Source organism: Rhincodon typus, chromosome 16, assembly GCF_021869965.1.
Source record: "Rhincodon typus isolate 14 chromosome 16, sRhiTyp1.1, whole genome shotgun sequence".
In the NCBI taxonomy this organism is placed as follows: Eukaryota; Metazoa; Chordata; class Chondrichthyes; order Orectolobiformes; family Rhincodontidae; genus Rhincodon; species Rhincodon typus.
In genome coordinates this window covers 17,796,302-17,811,861 of record NC_063347.1, presented here as the reverse complement: position 1 = coordinate 17,811,861, position 15,560 = coordinate 17,796,302, and the positions used below count along the sequence as shown (strand labels likewise).

Below are 15,560 nucleotides of genomic sequence, written 5' to 3'. Positions count from 1 at the left end.
AGAAGCCACATAGAAATCATGAAGAAATTATAGAAATCATTTTCTGAAGAACCTTCACACACAAGTTGTCATACTTATGAAGCATTATTACATTTTCCTTGATTTTACCTCATTAAAATTTGCCAACCTTGGTTTTGTTTTTCTAATTTCCATTCAAGTTTCACTTCTGCACTTAGCTACTCCACTAGATTTGTCAACTTTCCTGCTTCTATGATGCTGCCTGGCCTGCTCCACACTGTGTTATCTATAGAAATCATGGAGGTCTCTTGTACCTCCCTGGCTATGGATTTGTGCTGGAGGTTTTGGAAGATTGTTGCTCATGTAAAATTGTTTAAGTGGGAGGAAGATATAGACTAAGTGACTACAGACCAGTCTTCCTAACCTTGGTGGTGGGCACATTGGAAACAGTACTGAGTGAGAGTAGAAATCATCATTTAGAAAGGTATGAATCCATCAAAAACACTTAGCATGGATTTGTAAGGGAAGACAATGTTTGATTGATGGATTGAATGTTTCAAGGAGTGAACAAGAAAGATTGATGAGGATAATGCATTTGTTGTGGCTTACACAAGGCCCCAGATGCAGACTGGCCAAGGAAGGAATAACCTGCTGGATCCAAGGAAAAGGACAAGTTGGATCCTGATTTGGCTCAGTGACAGGGAAATAAAGAGTAATAATAGACAAAACTCTGTATTGGACTCATTTGTGGAATATGTCAATGACTTAGACTTTAAGGTTGGGGCATATTTAAGAAGTTTGCAGATATAACAAAAACCAGCCATATTTTTGGAATAAAGCTGCAGATTATAGCATGAAATAAACAGACTGATCAGGTAGGCAAAGAAAGGCAAATGTGTGAATGATGCTCTTGGTGAGGGCAAATAAGACAAGGTAATGCTGAATAAAAGACCATAGACTGCGTGCCCACAGATTCATAAACATTCAAGAATGGTAGATTAGCTGGTTAAGAAGACAAATGCAACAATTTCCTACATTGGATAAGGCATAGCATATATGATCCAGGAGGTTATGCTAGAACTGCATAAAATATTACAGTATTTAGGCCATAGTTAGAGTACACTATTATTGACGTCAACACATTGCAGGAAGTACATGATAGCACTACAGCCTGTATAGAGGAGAGATTTATGAGGATGTTGCGGAGAAAAGAGAATTTTAGCTATAGGAAAGTTTGAATAGGCTGAGTTTGTTCTCTTTGTAACAGAGGAGACTGATGGGGAAATTTAACTGTGAAGTACAATATTATGAGAAGTCAAGATAGAATGAACATGAAGGATTATATTCTTCATATTCTATGGGAGGTCAATAATCCAATAATCAGAGTGCATAGATTTAATATAATGGTCAGAAAGACTAGAGTGTGTTGAGAAGAAACCATTTTCCCCAGAGTGTGGTCAATGTCTGGAATTCTGTATGAAAGGGTAGTAGAGACAAGAAACCATGTCGCATTTATAGAATTACTTGGTATGAGCTATAATCTACAGAACAAAAGACTATGATCTGGAAACTAGGGTTAAGTTGGATCCCTCTCCTTTGGCTAGCCCAAATACATCAGGTTGAATTACCTCCTGAAATGCCACAGATTTCCTGTTTTAATGTTTATGATGAAATTGTTGTTAAATAATGTAATAGTTGCTTAGTTATTACATCCACACTGCTAGTTCAGGGTTTCCAGCTTTTAAAATCTGTTGTTTATTTATTGTGCAGCTACAATATATGCTGAGCTCACAGGTGAATGGAAATAAATGAATTTGTTTCATTCATTGGTTGAACCTAATTCAACCCAACCCTCATACACCAGGCCTTGTCATCACATGGGCCGCTACCACACACATCCCCTTGTCAGCAACTAACAGTCCCCATAAGCAGCTATTCATTCTCCCAGGCTGATCTTGAGCCTGTCCAACTGTTTCTCTCTCTCATTGGGCTCCACCTATTATTCAACAGCCTCCACCCCTGCACCACCACCATCACCTCATCTTCTGCCTAAACACCAACCTTTTCCTCGCTACCATCAGTTCTGAAGAAGGGTAACTGGATCCAGGTGAGTTCTTGTAAATAGTATGCAGGGTTTCCATTGTGCACAGGTGAGGAAGGAGGCTTGTGAAAGTTTAAAGTAGTGAAAGCAGATTGATTTTGTTTTTCCTGAATGGAGTTGAGCTTTTACAGTGTTGTTGGAGCCATACTCATCCAGGCATGTGGACAGTATTCCATTATTCTGTTGTGTTCTGTCTTGTAAATGGTAGAAAGGCTTTAATGAGTCAGAAAGTGAGTTGTTCACTGTAGAATTCTCAGCCCTTAACTTACTCTTGTAACCCCAGTATTTCTGTGACAAATCCTTTGGTCAACCTCTGGAGCAAGAGACATAGCAGCACTACATCACTAATGAAGAAGAATCATCAAGTGATCTGACACTTGCGTAGATAATAAGAAAAAGTCTTAAGAAATAAGAGCAGGAGGAAAGCATTCGGCCTATTGACTTTGCTCTGACATTCAATAAGATCATGGTTGATCTCATTGTGGCTCCACTTTCCTGCCTGTGCCCCAATAACCCTTGACTTCATTATAGATCAAGAATTCGTCCAATTCAGCCTGGAAAATATTCAACGTCCCAGTCACTACTGTTCTCTGAAGAAGAAATATGGGGAGGCGATGGCCTAGTGGTATTATTGCTGGACTGTTAATCTGGAGACCCAGATAATGTTCTGGGGACCCAGGTTCAAATCCCACCACAGCAGATGGTGGTATTTGAATTCAATAACTAACTATCTGGAATTAAGAGTCTAATGATGACTGTGAATCCATTGTCGATTGTTGGACAAACCCATCTGATTCACTAATGTCCTTTCAGGAAGGAAACTGCCATCCTTACCTGGTCTGGCCTACATGTGACTCCAGACCCACAGCATTGTTGTTGACTCTTAACTGCCCTCTGGGCAATTAGGGACGGGCAAAAAGTGCTGCCTAGCCAGCGACACCCTCATCCTGTGAATGAATAAAAAAAGATTTCCAAAGATTAATGTCCCTCTGAGAGATAAAATTGCTGCTCATCTACCCTGATTTTTAATTTACGCCTCAGTTTTAGATTTCACCACTAGGAGAAGCATCTTCTCAGCATCTACCTTGCCCAGCCCCCTCACAATCATGTGTTCTTTGATAAGATCATTTCTCATTGTTCTAAAATCTACTGAGCAAGGGCTCAACCTTTCCTCATAGGACAAGCTTCATCCTAGGAATCAGCCTCGTGATTTCTCTAATCTGCTTCCAAGGCAAGAATAGCCCTCCTTAAGTAGGGAGACCAAAAATGTACACACTAGTGCAGGTGCAGTCTCACCAGATCCTTGTAGAGTTGCAACAAGAACTCCCTACTTTTAAATTAATAATATAAAAATAGATATTTTTCTTCTTTGGAACTGAAATGAAGTAGAAGTGTAAAGGGCTTTTTGCTCCCTACTTTTGTACACCATACCCAATCAACATTCTATTTGCCTTCCCAATTTCTCATTTTACCTGCATGTCAACATTTTGTGATTCTTGTCTATGGGCATGAGGATCCCTCGTAATGTCATTTTCTGCTCTCTCTCTCTCCATTTAAATAATATTCTGTTTTTATTTTCTCCTTGCCAAAGCAGAAATCTCACATTTTCCTACATTATACTCCATCAGCCAAATTTTAGCCCACTCACTGAACCTATTGATACCCTTTTTTGGATACTTTATAACCTCCTCACCGTTTGCTTTCCCACATATTTTTGCATCATCAGCAAATTTCGCTTCATTAGAGTTAGTCCCTTCATTAATTATTATTGTTAAAATATCATTAAATTAGATTGTAATGAGTTGAGGCCCCTGCACTGATTCCTGCGGCACTCCATTATTTACAGTTAGCCAGTTTGAAAATAATCCACTTATCCCAACTCACTGTTTCCAATTAATGAGGCAGCTAATATACTGGTGCTGAATGAACTTTGAAAGTTAGAACACAATTGGAGTCTGCATGTAGTGAGTCACTGGGCACATGTGGGCTGCAGCAAGCCCCAGAGAAAACTATAGTGCCTGTGCCAGCTTTCTGGATGGTGAGATCATAGATGCCTTCTGCCACAAGAGGATTGAGTTGAGGACTTTAATGAGGTAACATGCAGAAGAATTGCAAGCATGACAAGACCTAAGGTTATGATCACCAAAGCTGGCAACACAGTGCATTTGTCTTCAAATAAATGTTTGCAGTTAGGTGTCATGCTATAGGAGAATAGCAAAATGGTTAGCACACTCCCTGATGCATGGTCAAATGACAGGCTTACTGCAGAACCTTCTTCCACTTTTAAGGAACATAGAGGAATCTGTTACTAACATGGCACATGCCATAAGGCACAATTTGGAGCCTATTCTTTTCAATGTGGCAACAATGGCTAGACACTGAACTGGAGTGGCATCAATATCCTGGGTGGGAGGTTTACTAGAGCTCTTCGGGAGGGTTTCAACTGGTTTGGCAGGGGGATGGAGCTACGGATCAGAGAATGGGGTACAGGCAGATACAGCATGCAGAGAGTCTGTGAGGAAGGATAGACTGTTGATAGGGCAAAGTTGCGGTCAGTGCGACAGGTTGAAGTATGCCTATTTTAACGCAAGAAGTATCAGGAATAAGGGTGATGAACTTAGAGCATGGATCAGTACTTGGAGCTACAATGTTGTGGCCATTACGGAGACTTGGATATCACAGGGGGAGGAATGGTTGTTGGATGTTCTGGGGTTTAGATGTTGCAAAAGAAATAGGGAGGGAGGTAAAAGAGATGGGGGACTGGCATTGCTAATCAGGGATAGCGTCACAGCTGCAGAAAGGGAAGTGGTCAAGGAGTGTGTGTCTACTGAGTCGGTATGGGTGGAAGTCAGAAACAGGAAAGGAGCAGTCACTTTATTGGAAGTTTTCTGTAGACCCCCCAATAGCAACAGAACACTGAGGAACAGATTGGGAGGCAGATTTTGGAAAGGTGTATAAGTAATAGGTTTGTTGTCATGGGTGACTTCAACTTCCCTAATATCACTGGAACCTCCTTAGAGCAAATAGTTTGGATGGAGCAGATTTTGTCAGGTATGTTCAGGAAGGATTCCTGACTCAATATGTAGATAGGCCGACTAGAGGGGAGGCCATATTGGATTTGGTGCTTGGCAATGAACAAGGCCAGGCGTCAGATCTCTCGGTGGGAGAGAATTTTGGTGATAGTGATCACAACTCCCTGACCTTTACTATAGTCATGGAGAGGGATAGGAGCAGACGATATGGGAAAGTATTTAATTGGGGGAGGAGGAATTACAATGCTATTAGGTAGGAACTGTGGAGCATAAATTGGTAACAGATGTTCTCAGGGAAATGCACTACAGAAATGTGGAGGTTGTTTAGGGACCACTTGCTACGAGTGCTGGATAGGTTTGTCCCACTGAGGCAAGGAAAGGATGATAAGATGAAGGAACCTTGGATGACAAGACATGTGGAACATCTAGTCAAGAGGAAGAAGGAAGCTTACTTAAGGTTGAGGAAGCAAAGATTGGATGGGGCTCTACAGGGTTACAACGTAGCCAGGAAGGAACTGAAGAATGGACTTTAGGAGAGCTAGAAGGGGCCATGAAAAAGCCTTGGCAGGTAGGATTAAGGAAAACCCCAAGGCGTTCTTTACTTCTCTGAGGAACAAGAGGATAGCCAGAGTGAGGGTAGGGCTGATCAGGGATAGTGGAGGGAACTTGTGCCTGGAATTGGAGGAGGTAGGGGAGGTCCTTAATGAATACTTTGCTTCAGTATTCACCAATGAGAGGAACATTGTTGTTTGTGAGGACAGTGTGAAAGAGGCTGATATGCTCAAATAGGTTGATGTTAGGAAGGAGGATGTGCTAGAAATTTTGAAAAACATGAGGATAGATAAGTCCCCTGGGTCAGATGGGATATACCCAAGGTTGCTACGGGAAGTGAGGGAAGAGATTGCTGTGCCTTTGGCAATGATCTTTGCATCCTCACTGTCCACTGGAGTAGTACCAGATGAATGGAGGGTGGCAAATGTCATACCCTTGTTCAAGAAGGGGAATAGGGATAACCCTGGGAATTACAGACTGGTCAGTCTTACTTCTGAGGTGGGCAAATTATTGGAGAGGATTCTGAGAGACAGCATTTATGATTTTTTGGAAAAACATTGTTTGATTAGAGATAGTCAGCATGGCTTTGTAAGGGGCAGGTCATGCCTCACAAGCTTTATTGAATTCTTTGAGGATGTGGCAAAACACATCGATGAAGGTAGTGCAGTGGATGTGGTGTATATGGATTTTAGCAAGGCGTTTGATAAGATTCCCCATGGTAGGCTCATTCAGAAAGTAAGGAGGCATGGGATTCAGGGAAATTTGGCTATCTGGATACAGAATTGGCTGTCCCACAGAAGACAGAGGGTGGTAGTAGATGGAAAGTACTCAGCCTGGAGCTCAGTGACCAGTAGTGTTCTGCAGGGATCTGTGCTGGGACCTCTGCTATTTGTGATCTTTCTTTATAAATGATTTGGATGAGGAAGTGGAAGGGTGGGTTAGTAAGTTTGCCGATGACACGAAGTCTGGTGGCGTTGTGGATAGTGTGGAGGGCTGTTGTAGGTTGCAATGGGACAGTGACAAGAAGCAGAGCTGGGCAAAGAAGTGACAGATGGAATTCAACCTGGAAAAGTGTGAAGTGATTCATTTTGGGAGGGCAAATTTGAATGCAGAATGCAGGGTTAATGGCGGGATTCTCGGCAGTGTGGAGGAACAGAGGGATCTTGGGGTCCACGTCCATAGATCCCTCAAAGTTGCTACCCAAGTTGATAGGGTTGTAAAGAAGGCATATGTTGTGTTGGCTTTCATTGGCAGGGGAGTTGAGTTTAACAGCCGTGAGGTTATGCTGCAGCTCTATAAAACCCTGGTTAGATCACACTTGGAATATTGTGTTCAGTTCTGGTCACCTCATCATAGGAAGGATATCGAAGCTTTAGAGAGGGTGCAGAGGAGATTTACCAGGTTACTGCCTGGACTGGAGGGCAGGTCTTATGAGGAAAGGTTGAGGGAGCTAGGGCTTTTCTCATTGGGGCAAAGAAGGGCATGATAGAGGTGACATGATAGAGGTGTACAAGATGATGAGAGGCAAAGATAGAGTGGATAGCCAGAGACTTTTTCCCAGGGTGGAAATGGCTATCATGATGGGGCATAATTTTAAGGTGATTGGGGGAAGGTTTAGGGGAGATGTCAGAAGTAGGTTCTTTACACAGAGAGTGGTGGGTGCGTGGAGTGCGCTGTCAGCAATGGTAGTACAGTCAGACACATTAGGGACATTTAAGCAACTCTTGGATAGGCACATGGATGATAGTAAAATGAAGGGTATGCAGGTTAGTTTGATCTTAGAGTAGATAATAGGTCGCACAACATCGTGGGCCGAAGGGCCTGTACAGTTCTATTTTCTATGTTTTTCATGATGGCATCAGGTGATTGCTACCGCAAATTCCACTACAGCACAGGTAGAAGCCCTTCAGTGTTAGCTCAGGCAGAGGAAATGTGATTCAGGCTCCTGCCATGCTCAAAAGGCTACCCTCCAGGCTGTGGAACTCTGCCACCTCAGCTCACCAATAGGGCTTGAAAAACAATCCACAGCACCTCTGCACATTTTCTCACAGTAGAGGGAAACCGTAAGCAGCTAATGGGAGGTGCCTTGCACAGCTGATTGTGTTTTCAATGGAAGGTAATTAGCAGATGGGTACATTGGGCCTGCACAGTCCAAGTTTCAGAAACCAGTGTCAGATCAGTCAGCATCACTCTTTGAAGTCACCATCTAACCACTCCTTGCGTTTCTGACACATGCACAACACACCTACAATAGACACCTTCCCAGCTTTGAGAGCTGCGCCAAAATCAGCCAGGGACATGTAGACACTTTCACTGTGCTGGCATCGATTGTGCTATGGAGCCCAATTTCATGGCATGAGTTTAAATTCATCCATGGTAATTGGAGAATTTATTATCTGCTATTTGAAAGCTACTAGATTGCCATTAAAAATCCAATGAGGTCATGAAGTGCATTCAGGGAAGTAACTGCTATCCCTCCCTGTTCTGCTCAACACATGATCTAGTGAGTCATACTCCCTCTGGACAATAGGCTTAGGTAACAAATACAGCTGTCAACTTTGCCAACATTGAAGAAAAAATAAATTAAAATGCAATGTATCAGCTATAGCTGTTGCCTGATGAATGAGAACAAATGTACTTAGAAAATAACAAAGGAATTAAGAACATTACTCCATGCTTAACACAAAAAAAAATTAACACAATAGGTGGAGGCAAAACCCTTCTGTTCAGTTTTATAAATTAAGGCAATTATAAGTTTGTTAACTTTTGTCTGACTTTTTAACAAGACAAAAAATGAAAACTAAATAAATTTTTCTATTTGATTTGGATGCCTACAGACCAATTACTTTTAATTCTTTCAGAGATAGTAGGAACTGCAGATGCTGGAGAATCTGAGATAACAAGGTGTAGAGCTGGATGAACACAGCAGGCCAAATAGCATCAGAGGAGCAGGAAAGCTGACGTTTCGGGCCTAGACCCTTCTTCAGAAATGGGGGTAATTCTTTGTTTACGTTTTAACAAGAGATTTGGAGCCTAGGAGTCAAGGAACAATAGTAGACTATTCATCCCCTTTGTGTTTGTATGAATAAAATAAATAAGAAAGGAAAAATTAGGGTATGAGGGAAAACTAGCTGGAAAAAATAAAAACAAATAGTAAGAGTTTGTACAGATACTTAAAAAGGCAGATTAATTGAACAGATACTCTACCTGTAATGAGGCAATGACAACATGGTTTTGTGAAGGGGAAATCATATTTATCTAATTTATTGGAATTCTTTGAGGAATATAACACCCAGTCTGGATAAAGGGGAATCAGTGGATACATTGTACTTGAATTTTCAGCAGGCATTTGATAAGGTGCCACATCAAAGGTTATTGCATAAAATAAAAACTCATGGTGTAGATTGTCACATGTTGTCATGCATTAAAATTTGGCTAGCTAACAGAAAACAGAGAATAGGCATAAATGCATGTTTTTCTAGTTGGCGAGATGTGACCAGCGGTGTGCCACAGGGATCATGGCTAGGACCTCAACTCTTTACAATTTATATCATTCACATGGATGAAGGAACCAAAGATATTACAAAGATAGCTAGGAGAATAAGTTGTGAAGAGGGCCCAAGGAGGCTAGAAAGGGATATAAACAGGTCAAGTCAATGGGCAATGATCTGGCAAATGGAGAACAACATGTGAAAATGTGACATTGTTCATTTTGGCAAGAAGAATAAAAGAAACACATTATCCAAATGATTAAAGATTGCAGAGATCTGAGATGCGGAGAGACCTGGTTGTCTTGTGTATGAATTGCAAATTGCAAGGAGAACTAAATACCAAAGTATGGAGGTTATGCTTCAGTTTTTGTAGTGCATTGGTGACATCACATCTTAACTGCTGAGTACGTTTTTGGTTCCCTTATTTAAGGAAGAATGTAAATATGTTGAAATAGTTCAGAGAAGGTTTAACAGACTAATGTCTGGACTGAGCAGTTTGTCTTATTAGGAAATATTGGATGTAGAGTTTAAGAGGGTAAGAGACAACATGATTGAAACTTAGAAGATTTTGAGGAGTCTTAACAGGGAAGGATGTGGAAGGGATGTTTCCTTTTGTGGGAGAGTTAAGAAATAGAGCTTTAATGTTTAAAAATAAGGAATGGCCCATCTGAGACTGAGATAGGGAGAATTTTTTTGCTCACAGAAGGTCATGAAACCTGCTTCTTCTTGAAACTCTTACTCAAAAAGTGGAAACAGAATGTTTTTTTAAGGCAGGGGTAAATAGATTTTTGATAAGTAAGTGGATGGAAAGTTATTGGGGGCAAGCAGGCAAGTGGAGGAATAGATCAACCATTGATTACCCTTACTGGTAATTCATTTGCTTGCGTGGTTGTTCTGCCATTCAATTAGATCATGGCTAATCTGTATTTTGCTCTATATTCCTTGATACCTTTTTTTTCTCTCTCTCTCTCTCTCTCTCTGTAAGTTGCATCGTTATTGTCTGAGAGTTGCTAATACTGACCTATACCCAATTAAGACCATAAGTCACAGGAGCAGAAGTAAGCCATTCAGCCCATCGGGGTTGCTCCGCTATTCAGTGAGATCCTGGCTGATTGGATAATCCTCATGTCCACTTTCCTGCCTTTTCCTCATAATCCTTGATTCTCTTACTGATTAAAAACCTGCTTGTTTCAGACTTGAGTATACTTAATGACACAGCTTCTCAGATACAGAATTCTACAGATTCCTCCTCATCTCTGTCTTACATATGTGTGTCTCCTTATTCTGAGCTTGTGCCCTCTGGTCCTAAGCCCTTCCAAACTGTGTCAAGTCCTCTAAGACCCTTTTATGTTTCTGTAAGGTCTTTTCTCATTCTTTTACATTCCAATAAATACAGGTCAAATCTATTCAATCTCTCCCCATGAGACGGTCCCTTTGTACTCAATATCAACCTGGTGAACCTTCTTTTGACTGCCTCTAATGCCAGTATCTTTCCTTAGTTAAGGGGTCCAAAACTGTTCAGTGTACTTCAGCTGAGTTATGACTAGTGTCCTGTGTAGTTTTAGAAGAACCTCCCTACTTTTATATTCTATTCCCTTTGAAATAAAGGCTAACAGTCCATTTTGCCTTCCTATTACCTTCTGACCTTGGATGCAATCTTTCTGTGATTCATGAATGAGAGCTTGTAAATCCATCTTCTCTAAAGCTTTCTGCAGTCTTTCTTCACTTAACTAATACTTGGCTCCCTATTCTTCCTGCCAAAATGTTTTAGCCTCACATTTCCCTACATTATATTCCATTCTTCCAAGTTTTTGTCTACTCACTTAACCTGTGTAAATCCCTCTTTAGACTCTTTGTGTCATCCTCACTGCCTGCCTTCCCACCTATGTTTCTGTCATCCGCAAACTCGACTAGTACCTTCACTTTCTTTAATCAAGTCATTAATTACTACCTTCACTGGTACAATATTCTCTACCACACTCCAGCAAACTGTGTCAACCACTCACCACCCCCGGCTCCCCCAACAGACACCTCCCAACAAATGTCCTTACTAATCAAAAATCTCTCAATCTCAGTTTGGAAAATATTAATTGACCCAGAATCTGCACTCTTTCAGGGAGATGGTTCTAGATTTCACCAATAACTTCTGTGAAAATGCTCCTCCTGGATTTGCTCCCCTAACAACCTAGATCTATTTTTAAGAATGTGCTGCCTTGTTCTGGGCCACCTGACAATAGAACTCATTTGTCCGTGTCAAATCTATTGAATCCTATTCACATTTCAAGATCTTTGATTAAATCGCCTATAACTTCCAATACTCAAGGAAATAAAAACTATGTTTAGGTATTCTGCCCTCACAATTTGTGTCCTGTTGTCAGTTGGAGGTGAATCTGCAAAATCTGCACATGTCTCTGAGGAACAGGATCCAGAACTGAAATGGGAAGAGATCTGACCAAGATCTGTACATTTCATTTCATTTAGTTTAATTTAGTGAACTGAAATGCAATTATACAGAAGCTCACAGTGAGAGACAGAGCAGCTTCACAAACAGAGGAGTTTGTGTTGGATGGCCTCTTTACTTTTATGTTTGCAGGATAAACCAGAAGGTCAGATGAACCTTTCCAAAGAGGGAGCATGTTTATGGCGTTAGTGATCCAAAGCTGGTTTTGTAACTGCTTTTAACTGCTAATCATTACCAGCTTTGTAAGCAGCTGGTGCTGAACATGGTGAAATGTTATCATGGAGAATGAGTGACATGTTTATTTTTCTTGTTGGTTTATGTGCATTTTCTGGAAAGATTTGAAAAATTTCAACTTCACACGCACATGAACATTGTACCCTGAGGTAACAAAGACTTCAAAAAGGATTGAAGTACACTGGCAGATTTGTTACATGTGGTGAAAGTATGACTATGATTTTTGTTTTTCAGCATCTTACAAATTTTGTTGTAAAAGATCACCAGCCTTATCATTACATCCCATTACACTCATAATTGCAATGTCTACAGCTAGAAAATGACTAGTGTTCTTTTCAAATTGATCTGATAACATAGCAAGTTAAACATAACCTTACAGAAACCACTGCATGAAAGCTTTAATGTTTAGAGCCCATTTGAAATACTGAATCCGATAATTTTTGGAGTGTCATTTAGCGAATGATGAATAACTCTTGAGTTTGAAGGCTTTGTTTGCTCTTAGTCACATTCTGGTACATTTCAACGTGATTAAATTTGAGTTTTGAGACTGAATTGGTGTGATTTGCACAACATCAAGTTAGAACAGTTTTAGCTATAGAGTTTGATTGTATTGCTGAAGGATAAAAGACGGTGCCAGAGGAATTCATTAATAGACAGGCTAAATTAAGATAAGCCCCACAGAACTGCGATGCTTTAAGTTAGAAACAAAAACAGAAATTGCTGGAAAAGCTCAGCAGGTTTGTGGAGATAAAGCAGAGTTAACATTTCGGGTTCAGTGACCCTTCTTCAGATAAACTATTTCAACTGGTTGGGGATTCTAGAATTAAATAGCATAGTCTGCAATTTAGGGCCAGACTGTTCAGGAAAGAATCACTTTACACATAAAGACTGGTAGATGTTTAGACCTCTCTTCCACACATGACATTTGATGCTAGATCGGTTGTTAATTTTAAGTCTGAGATAGATGCATTTTTAAGCAAAGATATTAAGGGATATGGGCCAAAGGCAGGTTATTTGGAGTTAGGCCACAGTTCAGTCATGATCTCATTGAATGGCAGAGCAGGCTCAAGCAGCTGAATAGTCTATTCCTGTCCCTCTGAAATGTTTGCAAATCGATATGTTTGTTGAGCAGACCTGTTCATGAGGGCTGACACAGCATGTTAAATGGTATGGTCATGTGGCTAGTGTTACCCATTCTATTCATTGGTGCACACCTCTGGACAGGCTGAGGGAAGTAGGGTGAAATTGGGCATGTCTAATTCCATTCAAAGGTAGTCAGCTCCTCTGAAAGGAGAGGCACACACTGGATACAAAAAATTACTGGCTGCAAAACTTGTACACCGGGCCTCCAGGTTTTCCAGTGTTGCATTTTAAACCTTGGTCTAGGTGATGCATACAGGAGGAGAGAGACCTTGTTGGCCTTGCACCCTCTTAAGAGAAGAATAACTGTCAGGCTACATCACTAGTCGGAAAAGGTCACTGGGGAGGTCAGTGCCAGGAGCTTTATCCCAACAACATAGGTATAGTTATCTATAATTCAATAACATCATCAACAATGTCAAGGTAAGGACCCAACTTTCTGCTCACAATGCTATCCCTTCCAGGCGAATGGCGTTCATTCAGTAAATGCATATTCTTCTCAGGACAACATTATACCTGCTCTCCACCACTCTGTCCTTCAGTGCCCTTCTTAGTGCCATATAGCTAGCTGCAGTCTTCAGCAGGTACCATTCACCATGGCTATCTAAGGAATCTTCAATAGTAGAGCAACAGCTTTACAACTTCCCAGGTTATAGCCATTAGGATTGGTCACTGAGGACAGCAATAGATTGTATTTGCATCTTTAATGCATTAATACAATCCAAGCTGGTTCATATAATTTGACACTAAATCATGTAAGGAGATGTTAGGGCAGTTGACCAATAGCTTGGTCAAAGAGGTCAGTATAAAGGAGTGCTTTAAGGAGGATGTGAGATAGAGAGTAAGACAGTCTTCGGAAAGGTATTGCAGAGCTCTTTGTTGAAGCAATTGAAGATATGGCCACCAATGGTAGAGCAGTTAACACTGGGGATATTCAAACCAGAATAGATAAATACAATTATCTCCCAGAGTTAGAAGACTGAAGTGATTTACAGAGATAGATAGGGATGAAGCTATGGAGGATTTGAGAATAAGGATGATAATTTACAGTTAGGGATGTTGTTTATTAAGGAGTGAATCCATATCGATGACTGCAGTGATGGTGGGTGAATGGTGTGAGTCAGGACGGAAGCAGCTGAAGTTTGGATCTGCTCAAGTTTTCACAGGGTGGAATGAGGGAGGCTGGCCAGGTGTATGTTGGAATAGTCATGTTTAGTGTTAATAAACATGCTTAGATAGGGATTTCAGCATAGGATAAGCTGAGGTTGGGACTGACACAGGCGATTTTATGTCGGTGGAAATTTGTGATCTTGATGATGATGCAAATATGAAGTTAGAAGCTCATCTTGGAGTCAAGGTTACAAACAGTCTAGTTCAGCTGTCAGGGAGAGTGATGGAGTCAGCTGTTAAGGAACAGAGTCTACAACTAGCCGTTACTTATAAAAACAAGCAGTAACAGGCTGAACAAAGAGTCCTTTGCGTCAAGTCATTCATGATGTTGAATGAAAAAAAATCTTGTGACTGGAACTGTTGTTCAGAAAAGGCACACAAATTCTAGACGTGCTTGTAAAGAAATTGGGTTGACAATCTGCATCAGGAAGAAAATGTCATGATCCAGGATGTTGCCATATTGCCATCAATCATCTTTGACAATGCGATGCTGGAAGTTGTTGATTGTTCCATATATCTAGGCTCCACAATTATCTATAAGCTGTCACTTGATGTTGATATCAACACACGCATTGCAAAAGCTGCAGCTGTTACTTCAATTCTGAGTGAGACAATGTGGAATAAAACCGGCAACCAGGTACAGACCACTAAACCAAACCTATGTCTTCTACTCACATCTCTACAGTAGTGGAATCAAGACAACAATTATTATGCAGGAGGAAATGTTGAGCAATTTGCACCTTTGTTGTCTCACATGTATCATTGGCATCACTTGACAGGACAAGATCACCAATTCAGAGGCCCTGGAATGTTCTAATTCTATCTCATTATTAAACCAAGGATATCTGTGTTGGCTCAGCCATGCTCATCGGACAGGGAATGGCCATTTACCCAAAGGCCAATTACTCTTCTGTGCTGTGAATGACCAGTGGGTCACAAGCACTTTGTATCCTTGGCTATAAAGACACCTACAAGCAAGCTGTGGAGATGGTAACTGTTTACACTGACAACTGGGAGACAGTCACTAATGGCTGTGACCTCTGCAGGTTGACTATTTGAAGGGGCAAGTGGAAACAAAAATCTCAGCTGACTGAGAAAATGATCAGAGAAAACAGAGGCCAGAGAATCACATACCTTCTCAGCCTACTTGCTCATCTGCAGCAAATGCAGCAGAGATTGAAATTCCAGAGCCACACAAGGTGATGTTCACACAGATTTGACCACCACCATGCAAAACATCACCTGTTGTAAGATAACCAGGTGTAGAGCTGGATGAACACAGCAGGCCAAGCAGCAACATAGGAGCAGGAAGGCTGACGTTTTGGGCCTAGACCCTTCATCAGAAATGCTGTTTCAGGAGTCGCAGGGAGAAATGCTTCTGAAGGATCTCAATGCTATGAATGTAGACATTGTCACGGTTG

General features: G+C 41.1%; 1 protein-coding gene across 1 annotated transcript in view; it reads right to left on the bottom strand.

The window, feature by feature from the left end:
* The window catches only part of LOC125485165, a 58,746-nt gene that overhangs the window by 13,362 nt on the left and 29,824 nt on the right, over nt 1-15,560 (bottom strand). The gene's annotated exons all lie outside the window — the stretch shown is intronic.